Below are 23,720 nucleotides of genomic sequence, written 5' to 3'. Positions count from 1 at the left end.
TGTTACTGTGCTTAAAAGCAGCTACAGTCCCTTATGTTTATCTAGGACCCTATTCCCACCTAACTCCCTTTTAATGACTGCAGAAGGAACTTGGGACTTTTAATGGGCTTAAATGCAGCTACAGTCCCCTGTCTTAACCTAGAATCCCATCCCTAATTATCTCCCGTCCATTACTGCAGAGCCTACATAGGACTTGTTAATGGCCTTAGTTGCACTACTTCCGTTAGTCTAGGATCCCATCCCTACCTAATTCCTTTTAGGTTACCAAAGAGGATACAAGGGACTGTTAATATGCTTAAATGTAGAAACAGTTGCTTTTTTTAGGTAGGATCCTATTCTCACCTAACTCCCTTTGCATTACCACAGAGGGTACAAGGGCCTGTTAGTGTGCTTAAAAGCAGCTACAGTCACTTATATTAACCTAGGATCCCATCCCCAACTATCTCCCTCTTCATTACTGCAGAGCCTACATAGAACTTGCTAATGGGCTTAATTTACTACTGTCCCTTATCTTAGCCTAGGATCCCATTAGAGCTAATTACCTCCTAATTCCCTTTAGATTACCAAAGAGGACACCAGGGACTGTTAATGTGCTTTTAAATGCAAGTAAAATCCCTCCCCCCCACCTCTTTTAACCTAGGATTCCATTCCCACCTCACTCTCTTTTCGTGACTGCAGAGGGTACTTGGGACTATTAATGGGCTCAATTAGAGCTACAGCCCCTTCTGTTAGTCCAGATTCCCATGCCCTCCTACTCAATCTGCATTACCAAAGGGAGTACAATGGATTGTTTATGTGCTTAAATGGAGCTACAGTCCCTTATGTAACCTAAGATTCCATTTCCACCTAACTCCCTTTCCTGACTGCAGAGGGTACTTGGGACTGTTAACGAGCTTACTGCAGCTGCATTCCCTTCTGTTGGTGGACATTCCCATCCTCTCTTACACGGTTTGCATTACCACAAACTGTATAACTATTAATGTGCTTAAATGCAACTACAGTCCCTTATGTTAACCTAGGATCCCATTCCCACCTAACTCCCTTTTCATTAATGCAGAGCCTACATGGGACTTGTTAATGGGCTTAATTGCACTGCCCTCCCTTCTATTAGCCTAGATTCCCAGGCTGTCCTCGATTTGCATTACCAAAGGGGGTATAATGGACTGTTAATGTGCTTAAATGCAGCTACAGTCCTTTTTTTTTTTTTTTTTTTTTTTTTTTTTTTTTTTTTTTTTTTTTTTTTTTTACCTAGGAACCCATTCCTACCTAACTCCCTTTTCATGACTGCAGAGGGTACCTGGGACTGTTAATGGGCTTTATGACAGCTACAGTCCCTTCTGTTAGTCTAGATTCCCATCCACTCGTACACAACTTGTATTACCACAGACTGTACAAGGGACTGTTAATGGGCTTAAATACAGCTACAGTCCCTTATGTTAACCTAGGGTCCCATCTCCAACTAACTCCTTTTGCATGACTGCAGAGGGTACTTGGGACTGTTAATGGGCTTAATCACAACTACAGTCCCTTCTCTTAGTCTAGATTCCCATCCCCTCCTGCAGATTTACATTACCACAGAGGATACAAGGGACTGTTAATGTGCTTAAATGCAGGTATAGTCCCCTTTATTTTTTCACCTAGGATCCCATTCCCAACTAACCCCCTTTGCATTACCACTGACTGTACAAGGGACTGTTAACGTGCTTAAATGCAATTATAGTCCCTTATGGTAATCTTGGATCCCACCCCCAACTAACTCCCTTTGTATGACTGCAGAGAATACTTGGGACTTTAAATGCGATTGATTGCAGCTACAGTCCTTTCTGTTAGTCTAGGATCCGTTCCCTTCCTTCCTGATTTGCATTACCAGAGAGGGTAGAAGGGATGGTTAATGTACTTAAATGGATCTACAGTCCTTTATGATAACCAGGATCCCATTTCCACCTAACTCCCTTTGCATTACCACAGAGGCTACAAAGTACTGTTGAAGTGCTTAAATGCAGCTACAGTTCCTTATGTTAACCTAGGATCTTGTTCCCACCTAACTCCCTTTGCATGACTGCAGAGGGTATTTGGGACTATTAATGGGCTTTACTGAAGCCACAGTCCCTTTTCTTAGTCTAGGATCCCATCCCCTCCTACAGGATTTACATTACCACGGAGGGTACAAGGGACTGTTATGCTGCTTAAGTGCAGGTAGAGTTCAAGGATCCCATTTCCACCTGCCTCCATTTGCATTACCAAAGAGGCTACCAGGGACTGCTAATGTGTTTAAATGCAGGTACAGTGCCTTGAGTTAACCCCGAAATCCCGCCTAACTCCCTTTTCATGACTGCAGATGGTAATTGGGACTGTTAACAAGCTTTAATACAGCTACGGTTTCTCTCTTAGTCTAGAATCCCATTCCCTCCTACTTGATTTACATTACCACAGAGTGTACAAGGGACTTTTAATGTGCTTAAATGGCACTACAGTCCCTTATGTTACCTATGATCCCATTCCCACCTAACTCCCTTTGCATGACTACAGAGGGTACTTGGGACTGTTAATGCGTTTACCTGCCTATACAGTTTCATCTTTCAGTCTAGATTCCCATGCCCTCCTACTCAATTTGCATTATAAAAGAGGGTACAAAGGACTGTTAATGTGCTTAAATGCAGTTACAGTCCCTTTGTAAGGTGGGATCCCATTCCCACGTAACTCCCTTTGCATCATCCCAGAGGCTACAAGGGACTTTCAATGTGCTTAAATGCAGGTACAGTCCCTTATGTTAAACTTGAAGTACGTTCCCACCTAACTCCCTTTTCATCACTGCAAAGGGTACTTGGGACCGTTAATGGGCTTCACTGAAGCTGCTGTCCCTTCTGTTGGTCTAGATTCCCTTTCCCTCCTTGAGTTGCATTACCACAGTGTACAATGGACTGTTACTGTGCTTGAATGCAGGTACAGTCCTTTTTTTTTTAACCTAGGATCCCATTCCCACCTAACTCCCTTGCATTTCTGCAGAGGGCACTTGGGACTACTTTAATTGGACTCCTGTCCGTTCTGTTAGTCTGGGATCCCATCCCCTCCTACTTGATTTGCGTTTCCACAGAGGCTACAAGGGACTGTTAATGTGCTTATTAAATGCAGGTACAATCCCTTATGTTAACCTAGGATCCCATTCCCACCTATCTCCTTTTGCATGACTGCAGAGGTATATGAGACCTTTAAAGTGGTTAGTGACAGCTGTAGTCCCATCTATTAAGTGTACTTTCTCAAGCACTCCAATTCCCTCACGTAACTTGGGAACATATTTGGGACTGTCACTGTGCTCGTTTTTAGCTGTGGTCCCTTCTGTAATTCTAGGATCTCATCCCTTTCTACTCATTTGTATTACTTGTTGGTATTGGGACAGAAAGGTGCTTAAATGCAGCTGTAATCCGTTTTGTTAATCTAGGATTCCATGCCCTCTAACTCCCTTAACATTACCTAGGAGTGTATTTGGGACTGTTGAAGTGCTTAATTGCATCTGTGGTCCCTTCTGTTAGTCTCACTTCCCATGCCCTCTTACTCCCTTTGCATTACAGCAGAGGGCACTTGGGACTATTAAAGTGTTTAATTGCAGCTGTGGTCCCTTCTCTTAGTCTGGGGTCCATGCCCCCCAGCTTTGTTTGCATTACCACAGAAGGTACTTGGAACTGTGAATGTGTTTAAATGCAGATGTGGTCCCTTTTGTTAGTTTTGGATCCCATGACTCCCTTTACATTACCTGGGAGGGCATTTGGGACTGTCATGATGGTAATTGCACCTGTGTTCCCTTCTGTTGGTCTAGGATCCCGTTACCTCCTACTCCCTTTGCATTACATGGGAGCGTTTTTGGGACTCTTAAGATGCTTAACTGCAACTATAGTCCTTTCTGTTAGTCTAGTTTCCAGTCCCTTTCTACTCTCTTTGCATTACCACAGAGGGTACTTGGGACTGTTGTGGTGCATCCCATCCTCTCACACCCTGTCAGCATTACAGCATAGGGTCCTGAACACCAAGGCCCCTTCTTTTCACTGTTAATGCACAATTGCATTTGTCCTTCTTCCTCTGCAGTATATAAAGACCTCACTAATTTCCCTTTTATTCAGTGGTGGATGCCCTTTACTCAAGACCTTTGTACTAGAATAAAGTGAACCATGGTAATTGACCACAAATATATCTTTCACTTAAGTCCCTTGTACTCTCTTTGTTTTATAAGAAGATGTATTAATTACCTCCGTTACTTTTTCTGGGAGTATTTACATGCAAAATTCCAGTGTTCAAGGCCCCTCTCTTTAAACTAATATCCCTCCCTTTCTGTATTATATCAGGGGATGTTAGTGACTCAGAGTCCTTCTCTTGGGACTCATTGTGTATGTGCCCTCGTGACAAGCTAATATCTTGAGTTCTTAGTATTATAGGAGAGACTACTGACTAGTTTCTCTTTTGGACAGTTAATGTGCAAAATTACACTAGGATCCCATCCCATTTCACCTCCTTTGCATCAGGGGTCCTGATCAACTGTGGCTGCTTCTCCTCTAGAGTTTAAATGTGCATAATTTCAGTAACCCATGCTCCCTTATGTTAGATTAGAATCCCATTTCCTTGCCCCATTTACATTACTGCAGGGGCTTCTGACTAGCCAAGATTCGTTTTCTTGGACTGTTAATGTGTATACTTACATTTGCTCCTGTACCTGTACACCAGGTAAGGACCCTCCCCATTCTATTTATATTCCAGCAGGAGGTGCCTACTACTCAAGATCTTACACACTACTGCAGTTAATGTGCACAATCTTAGTTGTCTTGTACACATTCTCAGTTGTCCACAACTGTGCTTTTTAGATCAGGACTCCACTTATTGAAGCACAGGTTACTTACTACCTTAAAGCCCTTGTTTTGGGACTGTGACTATGTAATTACAATTGTCCATGATCCTTTGAGTTAACTTGTGTCCCTGACTCTTTTCACATTCTCTTTGCTTTACTGCATGGGGTACTGTCCACTTAAGGCCCCTTTCTCAAATACGTGTAATGACAATTACATTAGGATCCTTCCCCTTCAAACCCCTTTGAAGTACCACAAAGATTTTGACCCCTAAGGTCCCATTTCTTGTCTTGTTATTGTATTTGTCTGGGTTCCTGTGCACTAGACAAGGACACCTCTCCATTCCCTGGCCTTCCAGCAGGAAGTGCCCCATCCACAAGACTTAAATTTGGACAGTCAAGGTGCACAATTGTAACTGACCACAACCAGTCACCTTGGACATTAATGTGCATAATTGCACATGGCTCATCCCATATGGATAAGATCCTATCCTCTCAGACCCCTTTTGTAGTACAGCAGGGGTACTGATCACTAAGGCCTCTTTTTATGGCTTGTTATTGTGCATAATTGCATTTGTGCATGTTCCTGTACACTAGATGGGGACACCTATCTCCCCACTCCCTTTGCCTTTTAGCAGGGAGTGCCCGCTACTCTAAGATCCTTATATTTGTACAAGGTATACGATTTTAATTGACCACACCATGTCCCTTCGACATTAATGTACATAATTGCAACTTAGTTCATCTTATCCTGTTGCCCTCCATTTGCAGTCTACCAGGGTCGCTGACCCCTAAATCCCCATTCCTTGGCCTGTTAATGTGCATAATTGCATTTAGTTCTTGGGCAGTAGACAAGGATCCCCTCCTCCCCCCCATTTCCTATGCCTTCCAGTAGGTTGTGCCCACCACCAAGATCTTTCTATTTGGACAGTTAATGTGCAGAATTGCAGTTTTCCACAACCCTGTTACTTCTGGGACTATTTTATCTCCTTTGTAATACTGCAGGGGATACTGTTTTCCCCCAAGGTCCCTTCTAGTGGACCGTTAATATACATAATTGAAATTGTTGTCTTTATCAGTAGACTAATGTCATATCCCCTCAGCTAACTATCATGACCTCAGCTCTTGGACAATTAATATGCACCAATAACATATCAAAAGTACGACCATTAGATAGGACCCCTGTACCCTCACTGTATACATCAGGGGTACTGACTAAGGCCCCTTTTCTGGACTGATAATGTGAATATTTGCAATTATCTATTCTCCCTTCTTATTAGAGTAGGATAGCATCCCCTTGCACCCCCTTTGCATTACTGCAGGGGCTGCTAATGACACAAAACTTCTACTGGGACTGTGATGAGCACAATGGCAATTAGCAATGGGTTTTTCCTCCCTGGCTTTGTTAGGCAAGCATTCCCAGCTCCAGTTTCCCATGGCATAATAAAGTATAAACACTGCAGTATGCTGTGAACTTGTCCATCAAACAGCGACCCATACTCCCACTCCTTTTGCATTGGCTCCAGTGTATCAAATTCCAAGTAGTCATAGTCTTGCCATTATCTTCCCTCTCCAGACCCCTTGCCTGCCCTTGGACCCTTCTTATGGAATATTAATGCTCACAATTTCAGGTGTCCATGTATCCAGATAAGACTGTGCTCTCTTGCCCCTCCTGCTCTTGCCCTGCCCTGACCCTTTTGCATTGTTGCTGGGAAATGTTGACTGAGCAAAATGCTTTTCTCTTGGACTTAAAACGTTAACAATCTCAGATGTCATTGTTTTGCCCATTTTGAATTTCTGTAATACCTTGGTTGCACTTTCTTTGGTCCAGCCTATTAGACATGGACCCTTCCACTTCCTTCTTTGCATTACTTCTGAGTAGTGCTGACCTCCCACAACACCTTCGGTGTTATTAACACTGTATTAATTGTCCCATTTTTTAGCCCATCAGGCCCAGATCTCCCTACCACTTTGACATTGTATTTGTGCAGCATTGACTACCAAAAGCAGGCCTGAACTAGGTGGCTGGGCCTTCACTCCTTTTCCTGCATTTGTTAATGATCCCAGTTCCAATTATTTTCACATTCTGGGGACAGGAACCATTCCTGCCCCCCTCTTACTGCTTTACTAGGCAAAACGCCCAAGGCAAGTCAGACCCAAGGGAACTGGATTGCTACCCTTTATTTTGGGTTTTCATTATACATAAGTATCAATTGAAAATTGTCTCCCCAGGAAGGAAGTTTAGCACTATCTGTGCATTCTTCCTTTCAAAGCAGATTGCCTGGCAAAGAATCTCTCCTCTCCTCTTGTATATTGCCATTGTATAGTGTCAACTGCCAAGATACAACCAAAAAGTTGCTGTTAATTTTTTATGTTGTAAGGAAGATTGCAAGGTAGAATTGATAACCTGGTCATTGAAAGTTTGAAGTCTAAAAACCTATTTATACCATGTACCTGATGACCAGTGTCTCTCATTTTACTAAGGGTGGTGGGTCTGTGGATAGACCACTGTGACTTTGATATTTTAGTATGATCAAAGGAGTTCTAGAGTGGAACTTTTAAGACCAGTATCTTTGGGCTCTACCACCATTTTCAAACCATTCCTTGTTTGGGCTTTAACAATTTTCACTTGTAGAAAAACTACCTAAACTTCCTAATCCTTAAATTTTTTCATCTGGAGCTCCAGCCAGCCCCTACTTATTTCAAGAAGATTGCTGTAAAAGGATAAAATGAGAGAACATATGCTGAGGTGCTTTTGAAAACCATAGATCAATTTATTTGATTAATCTATTACATAAAATGCCCCCTGTTTAATTCTGCTAATTTAAAGTAGCCTAAAGCACCACATTGAAGTGAGGACTTAGAAATGATGGAACCAGTTTCCCCATTTTATATGAAAAGAAAAATAAGCCAAGATCTAATCATTCTTTCGGATATAAATTTCAACAGTGAGATAGCTGCCTGGTAAAAGTGAATAATATTCCAGCTCTAGTGTACAGGGTGTTTGGTGGCATAGAAGTATTTAATATGGAACTGCTGGGGCAAATAACTAGTTATCACTACAGCAGTTCTTTGTAATCACTGAGAAAGGATACTCTTCTCTGAGAAGGATGTCAAAAGATTCGCCCAGCTCAGGGTGCTGTTTGCACTACTAGCTCCTTGGACAGCTGTAAGAAGTCTCTGGCTCTTTAGAATACTGTAAGTACTATTTTGTAGTTATTAAGTAATCTTTTCCCTGTTCTGTTTTCTTTCTTTTAGATGCTACTCATAGAAAAGTCAGAGGGTCCTATAAGTCTCCTTCCATGTTTCTACCTCATCTGCAATTTATATATCACCATATGAGTTAACAAACAAAATTACAGAGTTAGTATTGTGTATCTGGCCCTATGCTCGGTTACACTGAAGTGAGGGGTAGAAATGATATAGTCCTATATAATCTCATCCCCAAGATGGTTGTCTTGTTAAAGGAGCTAATATAAGCACACTTGAAATAATGCTAGGATATGATAATCAAGTGCTGTCTTGTGTGAATTATAAGTTATAGAGCTTTAAAAAGGGAGCACACTAGGGTTTGAAGTTAATAGGATAAACTTAAAGGAGGTGGGTTAACTTTTTGTCTTTGGTCCAGGACGTGATTAATATTGCAGCCATCTGGGTAGTACAATTGGTTTATTTTAATGTCATTTGGGTTTTACCTCTTTTGGAGGCATGGAAAGTGATTAGAGATAAGGTCTAGCCAGTGTGTTTGGCTATATGCCAAGGCTGACAAATTGTTGATTGTTAATTGTTTGAAGCTTATGCTTTTCAAGCTCTAGGGATTGGGGGTATAAATCTGATATGTTAGATCTCTGCCCAAGAACAGATGAGAGTAGCAATGTCTTTTTAGTTTGAGATATTTGTGGAACCTGTTTGGCAAGAGGGCAATGGAGAAGTATGTTTTATAAGAAAACCATGACCTCGTCTACTTTATGATGAAGTTGATATAATGTTCTTCCCCCTCGCCTTTTTCAACAGATACTTTGGTAAGCAAAAAAGCTTAGACTCTTTGATGTTAAACACAAAGATCCAGCTGAAAAATATTAACATCAAATTTTAAGCATTTTTTTGTGCATATACATGTATCCCAGCAGGAGCAAGAAGAATCATATTAATGAGCTGGGCTTCTCTTACTGCCCATTTTAATTCATATCCGTATTTCCTCACAGCTTGTTTTCCCCCCTGCCAATGCCTAAAGACATTATTTGTCTGACCGACTGGAGGTAATATACGGATGGTCCTGAGCCTTCTTGGAAACGTGGTCTTTGCAATTGTTTCTCAAACTGAAATAACTTGTCAGGATTCAACACCTTTTAAAGAAACAATTTTTTTTTGAGATCCTAAAGAATATGTGTTTTGAGGAACACTGACTTAAAGTTATTTGCAATATAAACATGTTTTCCAATTTCAAGATATCTTTGTCAAAGATATATAATTTTTAAAATAATTTATGTAGAACTTGGGGATCCATGAGAATATATCCATAAACCCCCAGGGATCTTATCACCCCAATTTGAGAAACACTGGTCTATGCTTATGAAATCTGTTATTGCTGTTAATCAAATTATCGTTCAATACTAATATACAACTATATTTATTGGAATTTGTTTTAAAGGGATGAATTCTGAGCTGGTACCCCCACTCAAGAGGAAGGATGGATCGATTTTAGGTGGATTGAAGCCTGCCCTAGACAGCAGCCAAAGGTTAATCTTGGAGTTGTATTTCAGTTCATTGCTTGAAATAAAATCTCTAGCAGTTGTAGAAAGGGATGCTCTGGGAATGTGGGCATCTTCAAACTTGAGATAATCGTTGTGCAACAAATATTTATTGGACCAGGCACTGGAATAAATAGTAAAACCAAAGACATAGTTCCTGTCCAGGAATTTGCTATCTCATGGAGGATGCAGAAATGAACAAATCATTATGGTGTTGGGCAATTTGATGAGTACCGTAAAAAGTTTGGGAAATTCTGTGGGGCATAGAGGAAGAAGAGTGGGGGAAAAACACTCTTACTAAGCAAAGTGATAGCAAGGGGAAAATGCAAGGTGTGCCTGGGGAGCACCTTGATCAGTTGGGTCAGGAGCTGTGTAAGCTGAGGGCTTACAGGCACTACTCCAGTATTCCTTGCTTTTTACAAATACATTTTAATGAAGCACTTGTTTTCTTGGATGGAGTGAATCACTATTCTTTTTCATGGGTTTGGGGGCAGAAGGAGTGAGATGCTGGCAAAATTATGAAAAAGTTCTGAACCGGGAATAAGAACACAGCTTTTGGTCCTGGCTCTGACTTTGGATCAAATCACCATCCATCTCAACTTCAGTGTCAAGGACTGCTGATGAATTAAGACAGGGACTTGAATTAAATACCTCAACCCCTGAAAATTACATTTTATCATTTTCAAAGGATCAAGAAAGGAAGCACTTAAAATTTTTTGGCATTTCTCTAAATGGTTATTGTGATTTCTGATTTTCCTCCTTATAGAACCTTAATATATAGGATTGGAGAGAGTTTTCTGACCCTAGTTTTGTGTCTTTTCCTATATCCCCCTTGAGCTTTTCTACTATCTTTCTGTAGCTTATCTATACGTTTCTCTAATCACCTCCCTAAATTATAGAAGATCTTAAGACCCAGGGCTGCTATGATATTTCTTTTCAGGGTAGCTGGGCCCTGATCATCAAATGTACACCTGGATGGGAGTTTGTGACTTGAAGTAAAGAATTAAAAGTTGATCTGTGGTGGCTGCTAAAATATTATATGTGAAAGCATCCTGGGAAAATTTTTTACCAGCTTGAAGAGAAGGAAACTGATATCTGAACTTAACTAACTGTTCCCCCAAACCTTATAAGCTCTGATGGCAAAGAGTATAGTTGTGTATGGTTAAACAGAGTTAATGACTTCCTCTGCCTCAAGTCTTAAGGACTCATTTGGAAGAAAACTATTTTCCCGCTACCATATTTTTGGCTACAGACAATTAGCACTTAACACTGGTGTCTTTCAAAATCCAACTCAAGTTGGATCGCAAGTATTTGTATGAAACTTAGCTGACATGCTAAATTTAACAAAACTAGAGGGCTTTGATGCTAAAGTAGCCATACTCAGTAAATATGCTTCAGAGTGGCTCAGAAGACCTGGAGAGACTGGAATAGTTGTTTCCCTTTAGGTACCTTAACTAAGCAGTGTATAAATGAATTTGAGCTTGGATTCATTAATTTTAAGATTCTCTGGGTAAATTTGATTGCATATGGATTGTCCACTTAACTATCATTAATGGAGTTTCAAGAAGGAACCAGAGTAGATATGTATAATATGTATGAACTGCCATGTTTAACTAGAAGTCTTTACTTAGCAATGAAGTATCTAATCTTAAGTTAAGTAAGGATGGGGAAGGATGTTACCAAAAGACTTTGAAGCTTGTCCTCATATTGGGAACATCATAGAATACCAGTTTGGCTTTATTGGACATCTTATCTAGAGAATAGAGTTGAATAAGTGATCTTTCACAGACTAGGATTTGTTTGATATTGACATAAAGGTCCTTATAATATGGTAATTCTTGATCAGGGATCTGGAAGCCATACCTTGTGCTTTCCACACCATACCATAACATAAAAAGTGCTTTCAAGATTGCAAACCTGACTTAGACCTGTTTTCAGTGAGCTCCTATCCTATAGTAAGGGCAGGTAGCCAATTATTAAAAATGGTCAAGGCAATTGTACTTCCAGGCAGTAGTAGAAATTGCTCTGCTACCTTGTATCTTGAAGTATTTTCAGCATCTTTAGGCCACAAATGTAGTCAGCCCTTAAGGTGGCTATTGGTTTGACCCATATTTTCATTTAGTTCTTTTTCTATACTTGCCTAGTCCTTCTGTGACACTGCCAGTGCTTGCCATTACAGGACCTTAAGGAGACAACAGGCTAGAGAGGAGAGACAGGAGACACCTATATCTAATGCTTCAGGTTAATGCTTCTTAATGGCTTTTTTGTTTGTTTGTTTTGTTTTGTTTTGTTTTTATTGTTGTTGAGGTTTCCTCAGCAGTTTTGGTATCATACTGAGCCCTGTCTTTCTTCTCAAGGACATTCTGAGCATGTGAGACCTGAGGAACTGCAAGCAGCTTTAAGAAGCTCTACATTCAACAGGTCTTTCCTTTTGAGAATCTGGATAAGCTCCAACCAATCTAAGAGGATGGCTTGCCGGCTCCCTGGAGAAAAAGGTAGTGTAAGGAGCTTATTATTGTGTGAATTCTGTCTTCGGGTTTAAGGGCTTTAACTTCCTGCACTTCTCCTTTTTAAAACAGAACATGGACCAATTTTCATCAATTTCTACACAGTTTTTTCTTTTTTTTCTTTTTGGGCATAAGGGTAGAATAACAGAGACCCAAGGGCCTGTGTAAGCTACTTATTGGACCCCTAGCCTTCTGTACCTTGTTTTTCCTTTTGCATAGATTTGCTTAGTTGTTGTAATAACTGGGGTTTTATACACCTGTAGCCATTCTTGATTTTTCTGAATATCCTGGCACTTTGGTGGTGCCTCATTTATATAAGCTGTTCAAGAAATGTACCATGTAGACTGAGTAGAAAACAGTTCTGTTTACCTTGGCAATGCTCCAGCATCTTACTACTTAATACACGAATTAAAAGAGGGGAATGCTACAAAACTAGATGAGAGAGAGGCACTTTGGTTGAGATAGATTGCTCAGTTCTTAAGATAGATAATACTGTATAAAAGAAGCCTGAGGCAATGTGAAGAAGAATTCTTACAGAACTCATACAGTCAGACCACATTGGAGCTTTTCTAAAGTGTCTTGATGGCTCTCTTGGTTGAGAAAGCTTTAGCTTCTCCTTTTATTATTTTCAGCCCCTTAATTTCTTGACCTCCATTGTATTTTATGAGAATACCAGGACATTAAAAATCCACACTCTCTAGAGGATTGTTCATCAGTGGAGACTGGCGACTAAAACACAATATGGGAATTTTGGTAATTATTCAGCTCTAAACTGCTCTTGGAGATGAGGGGAAGTACAAGGAATGGAGCTTGAATGAGTAGAAGAATTTGCATGTTGTTAGACTGGTAGCTAGAAAATAGAGTTCTACATAGTTCTAAATCTCCAGTACTCAATCCATCTGAAGAAAATGGTAGACATAGTTTAATTTAACCCCTAGTTACTCACTGGGACAGACTTTCCCAGTGTTCTGCATTTAAGTAATTTATTTTTCTTTTTATCTCTTCTCCAGATCTTCCTCAGAAGAATAGGCTTGTTGCTTTACAGTGTTAATGACCCATTCCCTTTGACGATCCCTAGGTGGAGATGGGGCATGAGGATCCTCCAAGGGAAAAGCTCACTATCACTGAGCAACAATCCTAGGCCAGGAGGTTCTACCAAGATTCTTTCCTGGGCCCAGTTAGGAAGATGAAATCTCAAGACAACCACCACACATCCAGAGGTGGGTAAGCTGTCCCTAAAAGCATAATAAATAGTCTTTAATTTCTTTTTTTTCAGTATACATTGCACTTAGCTTTCCATTTAGATTATTTTCATCATTGTCAACTATGTCTGCTTTGGTAAAAACTGCTTCCTAATTAACCTGGGAAGCAACTGGGTGTGATATGGGTGAAAATGATGATGTGAAGAGAATAGCAGGCTGTATGAGTTAGGGTGTTTAGGGTGGGACTTTAGTATGTGGTAGAGGCTTTCAGCTAAATTTTCTTTCTTTTAGGAGAACATGGACAACAACTGCCACATCTGTGACATTGATCATGGGCAGATCATCATTCTGGACCCTCTGGTCTCCAAAGTCTCCCTTGAGGCCCTGTTGGAGAATTTTACCAATCATTTACATACTTCAAGATGCCTTGGGATAGCTGTTGGACAAAACAAAAAACAAGCTGTTTGAGAAGATAAAACAGAGTTGTGTCTTTTTATGCTGTGCCTGCTAATTGACAGAAGCTTCACAACTATGAGTGGGAATGTGACTAGAAGTGGCACAAAGTTATCTATCGTCAGGCTGGATCTAAAGAACTAGCACCCTGCGTATTCTAGGTCAGTGATGAGAGAGGGTGGTTAGGGGGATGTAGGTTGGGAGATAGAGGTAACTGTTCAGTGTAGTAAGTCCTGATTGTACAGGCTTTGTACAGATTACTATCCAACTAAAGGAATAAGGCTGTGATTGATGGTGTTGTTTCCAGTGGCTCACCAAGTGTTATTAGGCAAGACATTTTCCTATTTATGCCATAGTTTCCTATTCTGTTGAATGAGGCAGTTGTGTTAGTTTTATCTCTAAAGACATAAAAGCTTCAACTTTATACTTTTCTAAGCTCCGTAGAGACAGTTTCTATAGCTCATTAATTTGAATCTTCCCATAACTCTAGCACAGTACTCAGTTAATACTTCTTTATGGCATTTACATGGTTTCCTTCTCATTTTTTGTAGCTCCTGATTGTTCCCTTCATATCTGTCCAATCATTATCTTTCCCAGAAGCAGTGCAAAGAGCAAGACATTTGAACACACCAAAGGAAGATCAACATGCCTGGCACTCTAGAATTTTAGAATAGCAGAATGAAGTAAGTTGGTGGTGGCGTAATCCTGTGAGGATCACTTTAGAGCTAATAGCTGTTTGTTGGAGGTTTGTGTGGGATGGGGTATGGTGATCTAATGTGGAAGGGGAGCTGAATGTGAGATGAGAGGATGACCAGTAATCTATTTATTAATTGGTTTCCCTGAAGCAACTCAAAGATGATATAGTCTGTCTACCAATTGTGTCACAGGGTAATTTAGTTTTACCTTGTCTGTTCTTTATCTTCACTGCATAAATCTTTTGCCACCCTTAGAGGCCTAAACATATAGAAACTTAAACCAAAAAAGTTTTTGTTTTTTGCTGAAAGAGTGGGCCTTTCTCACCTCTTCTTGTGAGAGAATCTATGGTTAAGGTTTAGTGTTAAGGAAAACCCAGTCCCTGAAGCTGCCATTATAATTGTGAAGGGTGTGAAAATCAAGTCAGTTTTATAAGGGACGGGGAAAGGTGAAGATATAAAATGAGAGGGTTAACTAGGTGCTCTCTAAGGGCCCTTTATTATAATATTCACTCATCTGTGGCACCTCGTTTGGCTCTCCTGGAAACCCTAGGAAACAGTTGTAACAGAATGTTAAGAGGCACATATTGTGTTTAAATCCTCTGCCACTCATTAGGTGAACAGCCTTTGGCAATTTAGATTCTGATTAAACTTGTCTGTTTGTGAAGGTTAAATGAAATCATGTATATAAAGAGCTTAGTACAGTGCCTAGCACATGGTAGGTTAAAGGTAACCTAAGAAGTTTCATAAGTTCATTTGACACAATACAAGTGACCACTAATACCATCTAGTGGCACAGAGTTGGTGTGGTTTGGTTCTATGTAAAGAAATTCCTAAGTTAAAAGTTTAAGTAGAAGAGTATTTGTGTTGGTGGTGATTGTTGTTGTTATTATACTGTTATTATAATTATTAATGTTAGTGGTAATATAAATAGTATTGGCACTAATAATAGATTATTGCAATTATTAATGAACTTTTTTGTTTTCTTTTGTTGTCTTCTCTTTGTGATGCTTCTTGTGCCTACCATGCTCCTCACTGTATTTTGTCTCTTCTATTTCTTACCCTCTTCCACTGAATGTCTGCCTTTGCTTATCTTTTAAACTCATAAGTGTGTATTTGTTTGCTTATCTATTTCTTCCTTGAATGTCTTTAGTCTTTCTTCTCTAACTAAAGTGTGTCTTACCCATTTCCATGATTCTCTTACTAGTTTCTTCTCTGTATATCTTTGTCTCATTTTCTTTTTTGTACCCAAGAGTGGTCTGTGTCTTGTCTTAGATGTCTCTCTCTAGTTTTTTTCATTTTGTTACTGATTCTCCTTGCTCTCCTAGATCTGGCTCTTCTTTCACTGCTCTTCTCTTTGTGTCTCTTGAGTCACATGCTGTGTGCCTTTTGCTCATTTCTTGCTATGCCTACCTCTCTTCTTTTTCTCTTTGTGAACTGTTTGTCACCCCCTCCCCTTGTTGGCTTGACATTTCACCTTTTCTGATACTGGCCACCCTTCTGCTGTTTCTACTCTTTATCTTGCATTGCTGTTTTCTACATATTCTTTCTGCCTCTCTTGGGCCATTTTCTCTTCTTTTCCTGCTTTGTGTGCCCCAGTGTCTCTTTGTTCTTTGTGATTTTCCATGTCAGCATTCATCTCTGTGTTCTCTTATTTCTTCTCTGCTTTTGCCTTTCTACTTACCTTTGAGTATTTCAGTCTCTTCTTGAGTCTATGTCTCCCCCACTTCGATTTCATGCAGTCCTCTCTCCTTGCATATTTTTTGTGCATGTGTGTGTGCATGCTTTTGTGTGTGTGTGTGTGTTTGTAACAAAGGGGCCTCCTAACCCCTTCCTAATAGGTGCAGAGTGTCAGCTATCAAAATATAAGCATTGAAGAGCTGTTCCTTATGCCAGGCTGCCTGTGAGATGATCCAAGACCAATAAAAGGCCCAAGGGTCTAGACTGGAGTTGGACGGAAGACTCAAGTCTCGGTGAGACAGAAGGCCAAAGACCCAGGATGGGATGAAAAGCCTTGGCTTGAAGACCTATGACCCAAAAATGGAAGGGCCCAAGCACACATAAAGACCCAGGACTCAAGCCTGTCTATACAGACAGAAGGCCCAAGAGAGACAGATATCTCCAGACTAAATTAGGCGGGAAGCTGGAGGCCCATGACCCAGAATCCAGGAAGGATAGAAGCCCCAAGACCGAAGGAAATTCCAAGATGAGAACCCTAAACCGCAGCTTTTTTCTATTGTTCTCCTCCCTACGCTTGGACATTTTCAGTTCTCCCTTTCCTGTTCTCATATCTCCGTTTAAACCCACTTCTTTTGAGATGTCCTTTTTGATGTTGCTGCTACTTTAAAGAAACATACCTTTAGATCAGTAATATTATGCCTGGGCCAGTCTTAAGCCAGTTTTTATCACAGTTTTAAGCCATTTATTAAGTTTTTGGTGTTTTGCAAAGTTCCATTTCTCTTCACCTCCTCTCCACTTGAGAGGAACACATAGGTGACATTATATTTCAGTCCCCTCTTTCCTCGGAAGCTCTAGGCTGATGAGAGAAGGAAAGCATCAGGTTACTGAGTGGAAAAAAAGTGCCAGGCTATCTAGAGAAAATGTGAAGAGATGCTCCAGGCCAATGAGAAGAACTAGACAAGAAATACACAGATGTGCCAGCTTGCTGAGAAGCACCAGCCAGCAACATATTACTTCTTTGAGCTTGGGTGAGCAGGATTCCTGAGGTTTGGGGTTCCTACTGATAGTTATGAAAAAGGAGGATTGGGCCTGGGAAAGAGTGAGGCCCCAAGGAGGCAGCCTGAACTCCCTGCTCATAGTAGTGGCCTAATAATGTGGTAAACTGTACCAATCCTGCCCCTGGGTTTAATACCTACCTCTAGGCATAAAGGTGAGAGAAGTTGGGAATATTTAGGAGGTTTAATCCTTTCCTTGATTTTTTTCCTCTTACCATGAGGAAAGATAATTTTAATGATTGAGAATATATATGAAAGCACTGTAAAACACAGAAAAAAAGCAAGGCATTCTCATTAATGGTGTATTGGCATCCATGCACAGCTAACATTTGAAAATGCACTGTCAGTTGTGAAGCATTATGTAAATCAGGGTCATCACACCCTTTCTGAAAGGGTCGGATGGTAAATATTGTAGGCTTTACGGGCCATTTGGTCTCTGTTGCTTTTTTAAAAAAAAGCAAGTGAATTTGGTCTGTGGGCCACAGTTTATCACCCCTGATGTAATTGCCAGGGACTGTGTGCTGAACAATATTAATTTCCTTCTGTGTGCCTGTCCCTGTGTTAGACATTAAAGATGCAATGATTATGATTATATCTGGGTGATCTGAAGAAAAATATGTGAATGTGAGTTGTAAACTATAAAGCACTTTAAAGACTTACAAGTTTCAGAGTTGATGAATGAACATTGATTACATAGTATATACAATCTAGGCACTGTAGATACAAGGAATAAAAGAAGCATGAATAAAGTGCTTTGTCAAAAGTATGTAATACTGTATAGATATTAGGAATTAAGTGTTTGATAAATGAATAATTCATGTATTTCTGGCCATTGTGTTTCTGTGGCTATGGTGATTTTGAGTAAAAATACAGTATTCCAAGTCGCAGAAGAGAAAACATAAAAACTGCTTTTAAACTATAAAATACACTGGAAATACAAGGGATTTAAGCTACTGTGATCACTTATAATGTGCCAGATACCATGCTAGCCACTATAGATGTCAAAGGGAAAAAATTGTTCTCATTATAGAACAATTAAAAATTTTAGATAGGCAGTACATATTAAAGTGCTTTGTACTAAAGCACTGTATAAATACCAATGGGCTATATGTTTATGAATGAATGAATAAGTATTAAGTGCCTTATATGTACCAGCTATTGTTTCAGGTACTATGAAATCCAAGATAATGCTCCCAAGTAATAAGAGGGAGGTTTATGTCCTATACTATTTAAATGTAAGAATTAGATCTTGCTTATTTTAATCAATAAAGACTTTACTGGTGATATCAAATTATTACCAGTATATTTTCCCTGGTAGCAGGAAAATGTAATGAATTAGATTGAGCTTTCTAACTATAAAGTGCTGTATAAATATAAGACATTAGATGTTTTCTATGTGAACAAAACTTATGTGAGACAGGCATGGTCTCTACAAAATTCTCATTGTGTGCTTGACCCATATGAGAAAGGTAGTATAAATAGTTATACAAACTGAGGGTTTAAATGCTTGTTAAATGAATGGATTATTAATATCAGTTGCCTACTATGAACTCACTGTTATAGGCATAAAGAAACATACAAATTTATCATTTTATTGTGCCTAAAGCTGAGAATAAGGCAATGTTAGCATTTTATGAACTCTAAAGCACCATATAAATGTAACTATTGATTTTTTCATTTGGTGTGCCTAGTACTAGGTTTACAAAATTATATCACAGTTATTATATCATGAAAAAAAGTCAAAAAATTTGAGGAAGGATTGTTAACTATTGAACATTTTTACATGTAAAGGATTAGATGGCTGATGAATGCAAGACTGGATAATAATTATCTATTATGTGCCAGTCTCCTTGATAAGCATCAGGGATGTGAAGATAGTCCCTCTTTATTGTGTTCTGGGCAGCAGAAGGTAATGTTTAAAATTAATTTGTAAGTCTTAAACTGGCATATATAAATATATAAGCCATATCTGCTGAATGGACATTGATTACTTTCTCTCTCTTATTCCCAGAGATAGCAACTGGGGTTGCAAAAATTCATTGTCATTATTATTGAACCTGCAACAGAGATCTGTGTGTAAATTTTACAAAGCCTACTGTTCTATACAGATATAAGGAATTAACTGTTGCCTTAATGAATGATTACTGATTCCTTTCTATGAGGCTCAGAACTGCACATGCCCTAGGATATAAAAATGATTTTATCCTTATCAGATGGTCACAGGAGGAAATGAGGTAACAGGTGTGAGAACCCAGACTGAAAGTTACTTAACCACTGCCAAGCCTATTTGATGAAATTTAAAAACATGGGCAAAATGGAATTGTGCAAGGCAGTATGCTGAATGCTGAGCTAGGTGGAAAGATAAAATCTATACCAGAATGCTACTTGCTCCCTGGCCTGACCAAAGAAATGGGGATTTTTTTTTTTTTTTTTTTTTTTTAAAGCAAGGTGTTATGGTTCTCCATTGGTCTTTTAAATGCTGAAGATGGAGGTGAATTAGATCCACCCTGGCCTGGCTTAGAAACATTAAAGGAGTAAAAAATGGCTCAGGTTGGCTTTTAGATTAATTTGATTAACAGAGCATCTTTTATGTGGAATACATCCTAGGTCCTGAACATAACAGAAGTGAAATGGGCCTAGTCTAAATGGCATTAGATAGATCACAGATCATAGCTGAAGATCCAGAAACACCTTTGATTTTTGAGTAAATACTTGAGTTCCTGTTCTCTGGATGAATTAGTTGATTAAGTCTGGTCCAGAAAACCTATTGACTTGTCTTGGAGATTGAAAAAATAGGAAAAAAAAAAACAACCAGATATGGTTCTTTCAATATTAAATGAAGACATTTTTCCTGGCTCTAGAAAGTCCCAATGTCACTGCTCATTGACCTAGATTGAAGCCAGAAGACTGATAAAAGCCCTTAGGGTTTGTCCTTTAATTCTTTAACATTCTGCTTTTATTATAGTTAAATGGTTTAAGATGAGAATTAAGATGAAACAACTAGTTTTAAAAGTATTTGCTCATTGGCCTGGCATAGAGTCAGGAAGCCACTTAAGAAAAAAGATTCTTCCTAAATTTTCCATATTTTGTAAATTATTCACTTGAATGAAATACTGTTCTGCTGAGGAGAATGAAGAGATTTAAAAGACCTAGACCAAAATATACTTTAATCTAACTAGCTTATGGAGGAAACACAAGAGCAAATTTAATAACAGACTGCAGTTCTTTCATTAGTTGAAAAAACTTCATTGAGCAGCTGTGATATTAAGACACTGAGATGGAATGATTAATTAGATCACCTCTTTGGCATGTTTTGTAGAGTAGGAATAAGAGAGCTTTTTAGTTATTCATTCATACAAACATTGAAGAAGGTGATGCTAAATGAAATTGATCTGGTACAAAAAGCACTTGGAGATGCAATTAAAAAAAACAAGAAATGGAGTGAAACTCTTCATTGAATAGAAGTGTCTATTCTATTTCAGATTTTGACTGAAAGACACTTGCTTGGCTTGGAAACTGGAATATAAGAGGAGAGGTTATTGTTCATTCATTTATTCATTCACTCTACAAGTATGTTTGAGTGCCTATTGTGTATAAGCTCCTTAGCTAGGTTCTCAGTTGGCCCCAGAGACATGAAAAAATGAGTACCTTCCCAGAGAACTTTTAAAACTTGCCTTTTGGCCTGTTTTCTGGTTAGGGGTATGGCTTAGTTCCTCAATAATAATGTGTGGTTTAATTCCTACTCCATATTTCTTCTACCACTCTGGCCACTACAATAAGCAAGGGTTTCTACTGAGCTTGCTCCTTAAGTTGCAGGAACCTTCCTTATAATAAACACTTCAGTTTTCCTAACCCATCCCTCATGAAAAATGGCTGTGACTGTTGGTGGGCGGAAAGAGGGATGAGAAACAACTGATTCCCAAACCTCAGTCTCATTGGTACAAACCTCAGTCTCATTGGTACCAGCTTTGGGGAACCACTCATACTTAAGCCACAATTGGTTTTGAAACACACAGGTTTTGTCTATTTTCAATTCTTTACCTTTTACATTCTAACAAATATACACTGCCTAAATAGATCTCTTTAAAAAACAATCCTCTGGTAGTACTTAGCAAGTTTGGAGATGGAGACATGATTTCTGTTTTGCAACAGCTTCTCAACTCACAACTTAGAAATCGTTTCCTTTTTACCAGCAAAACCTGCTTAAGAAAAGACTTATTATAATTAAATAATGCAGTGAATGAAATAGCTTAACAATTTACCATGCTTAAGTTTTAAGAATGATAAAAATTGGAAGTAATTGGCAAAAATTGGAGGGAAAAAATACCAAAAAAAAAAAAAAATCTTCTATATCTAGGCCCAAATGGGCTTTGGCCTTTTCTATTTTTTAAATCACTCACAGAGGGTGGGATAGGAGGAAGAGTGAAAGAAAAGGTCAAACCTGATTCTAAAAAGGGTTGGTCTTAAAAGCATTACTACCTCCAGATCTAACTTGGGGATTGCTGTTTTTAGTTTAATGCAATTCCAGTAACTGGTCACTGTTGAGATGAGGACAAAGTCCTTTGTCCCCACTCATTTCTGTAAGTTTTTGAGAAACAATTTTTTGTTTAATGGTTATTGATTAAGCCTTGGGTTAGATAATTATGGAATTTATTAATTAAATCTATGTTACCTCTCCATCATAAGGTAGTCTTAAAGTTAAAGTCAAAATTCACTGCAAAGGAACAGGACTTTATTGTTCACTATAATTCTTACATACTTTCAAACCATCTAAACTTTAGTTTACATGGCAAGCCAACAATAACATAAGTAAATGGAGAAGGAAATAGATGAATGGCAAAAGATAGTTGCTGGAGGGAGCAAATTTGAAGAGGATTTGAAGGTGATGTTTGTAGTTTTTGCTTTGTACATTTTAATTTAAGCATCAGGTATATCTGACATGTTAATGTTTGGTGTTTAATATGTGCTATTAGCTGGATTCGGTAACTCCCCTTTCTTCAGATGGGGGTGGGGGGTGCATTATTGGAAAGTAGAAAGGAGAAAGTAACTAAGAGCCTTCCTTTCACAGTTTCTGGCATCCCAAGACTACCACTACTGCTAAACAAGAATAAGAGAACATGCTATCATCTGATTTTTGTGGCATAAATGAAGTTGTGAACAAATCTTTTTTTAAAAAGGAAATGGCTTCATCTTTATCCTTCTACCTCAAAGGGAATCTATGACAAAATGCTCCGATGAATGGAAGACACACTTGGACTTGTGAACTGATGTGAAACGCAGAATCTCTGAGCCATGGTTGTTTTGAAGGTTGAAAAGTCTTGTTCAGCATGGGTGACCAGCAAAAAAGCAATCTAGAGCTGTCTGTATGTCACAACTGAGACAAATTGGGGAGTGTGTTGTTTAATGTCAAATAAAAATGTACTGTTTTGAAAACTTTGTATTTCGATGTAACAAGTTCTACCTCACTGTCCCTTCCTAACCACACTAGTTACCTCAATGTTTTAAAAAAAATTATCTTAATCACCCAGTTTGGGTAAGTATTTGAGGTCTCTTTTTTTTTTTTTTTTTTTTCTAGCTTCAGTTGCTTTGGTCAGGAATACTGAGAAGCACAAACCCAATTTAAAAAATGTGAGAAGCAAAAAATTATTGAAGAAGAGGGCTGGGATAGGAATAGTGCATAAAAATATTTTTAAGGCTGTGGGAAGTAGAATGTATTCAGGAAGGTAGTCACTGTACTTAAAGAAGGTAACAGGTCCAATCCTTGAGTAGGTGAAGGGATCTTTGATGTTCCTAAACTTAAATACCTGAATGTTAGATTGGTGACTTCATAGGCATATGACCCCAGTGTTTATAGGCAAGAGTTTCTACTCCTTTGTTGGCATCTTACACCATTCTTTTTTTTTTTTTTTTTTACTATTTATTTATTTGGCTGCACTGGGTATTAGTTGTGGCATGTGGGATCTTTAGTTACAGCATGCGGGATCTTTTAGGTGTGGCTTGTGGGATCTAGTTCCCTGACCAGAGATCGAACCTGGGCCCCCTGCATTGGGAGTGTGGACTCTTAACCCCTGCACCAGTGGACCAGCAGGGAAGTCCCTCTTAAATGCCATTCTTAATTGAGCCAGAGACAATGCTCAACTTCCTCTTTCCAATGCCAATCCCTACGCACTTTTTCCTCCAACAAAGTTTTGTTTTTATTTTTACCTGTCCATCTTTGGAATAAGACATGCTGGAGTAATGGCCAGTATTAGAGGAAATAAGCCTGTAAGGGAAGTCACAGAAGAGGCAGCAGGATTTAGGATAGCAAGGCACAGAAGGACCCATTATTAAGCAAGGGCTCTCATATCCTAGAGTCCCAAAACATATGTTAATTTAGTGGGGAGGACAGTCTGCACATTTAATTGATAGGCTGATTAACCAGGTACCAATGCCATTTAGTTGCTTCTATAACCCTTGCCTATATTCTGATCCTTTCTCACCTTAGTGTTTGCAGCTATTATCCTGCCAAGTGCTCTCTGCCCATTTCCTAATGATATCTCTGAAACCACA

At 39.1% G+C, this 23,720-nt stretch overlaps 1 long non-coding RNA gene across 4 annotated transcripts; it reads left to right on the top strand.

The window, feature by feature from the left end:
- Positions 1 to 4,332: 4,332 nt before the first annotated feature.
- LOC137756179 (uncharacterized) lies at positions 4,333 to 22,604 on the top strand. Of its 4 annotated transcripts, none has more exons than XR_011072201.1 (8): positions 4,333 to 8,029; positions 9,483 to 9,570; positions 11,940 to 12,077; positions 13,168 to 13,309; positions 13,583 to 13,905; positions 14,296 to 14,427; positions 15,546 to 17,144; positions 22,240 to 22,604. It is a non-coding gene; the product is annotated as an uncharacterized lncRNA (long non-coding RNA). The 4 variants fall into 4 exon arrangements; XR_011072200.1 differs by having other exon boundaries at positions 13,100 to 13,309; positions 15,590 to 17,144; XR_011072199.1 differs by having other exon boundaries at positions 13,100 to 13,309.
- The last annotated feature ends 1,116 nt before the right edge of the window (positions 22,605 to 23,720 follow it).

This window comes from Eschrichtius robustus, chromosome X (genome assembly GCF_028021215.1).
Source record: "Eschrichtius robustus isolate mEscRob2 chromosome X, mEscRob2.pri, whole genome shotgun sequence".
Classification (NCBI taxonomy): Eukaryota; Metazoa; Chordata; class Mammalia; order Artiodactyla; family Eschrichtiidae; genus Eschrichtius; species Eschrichtius robustus.
The sequence above is the reverse complement of the archived record's forward strand: the minus strand, read 5'-3'. Positions and strand labels throughout refer to the sequence as shown.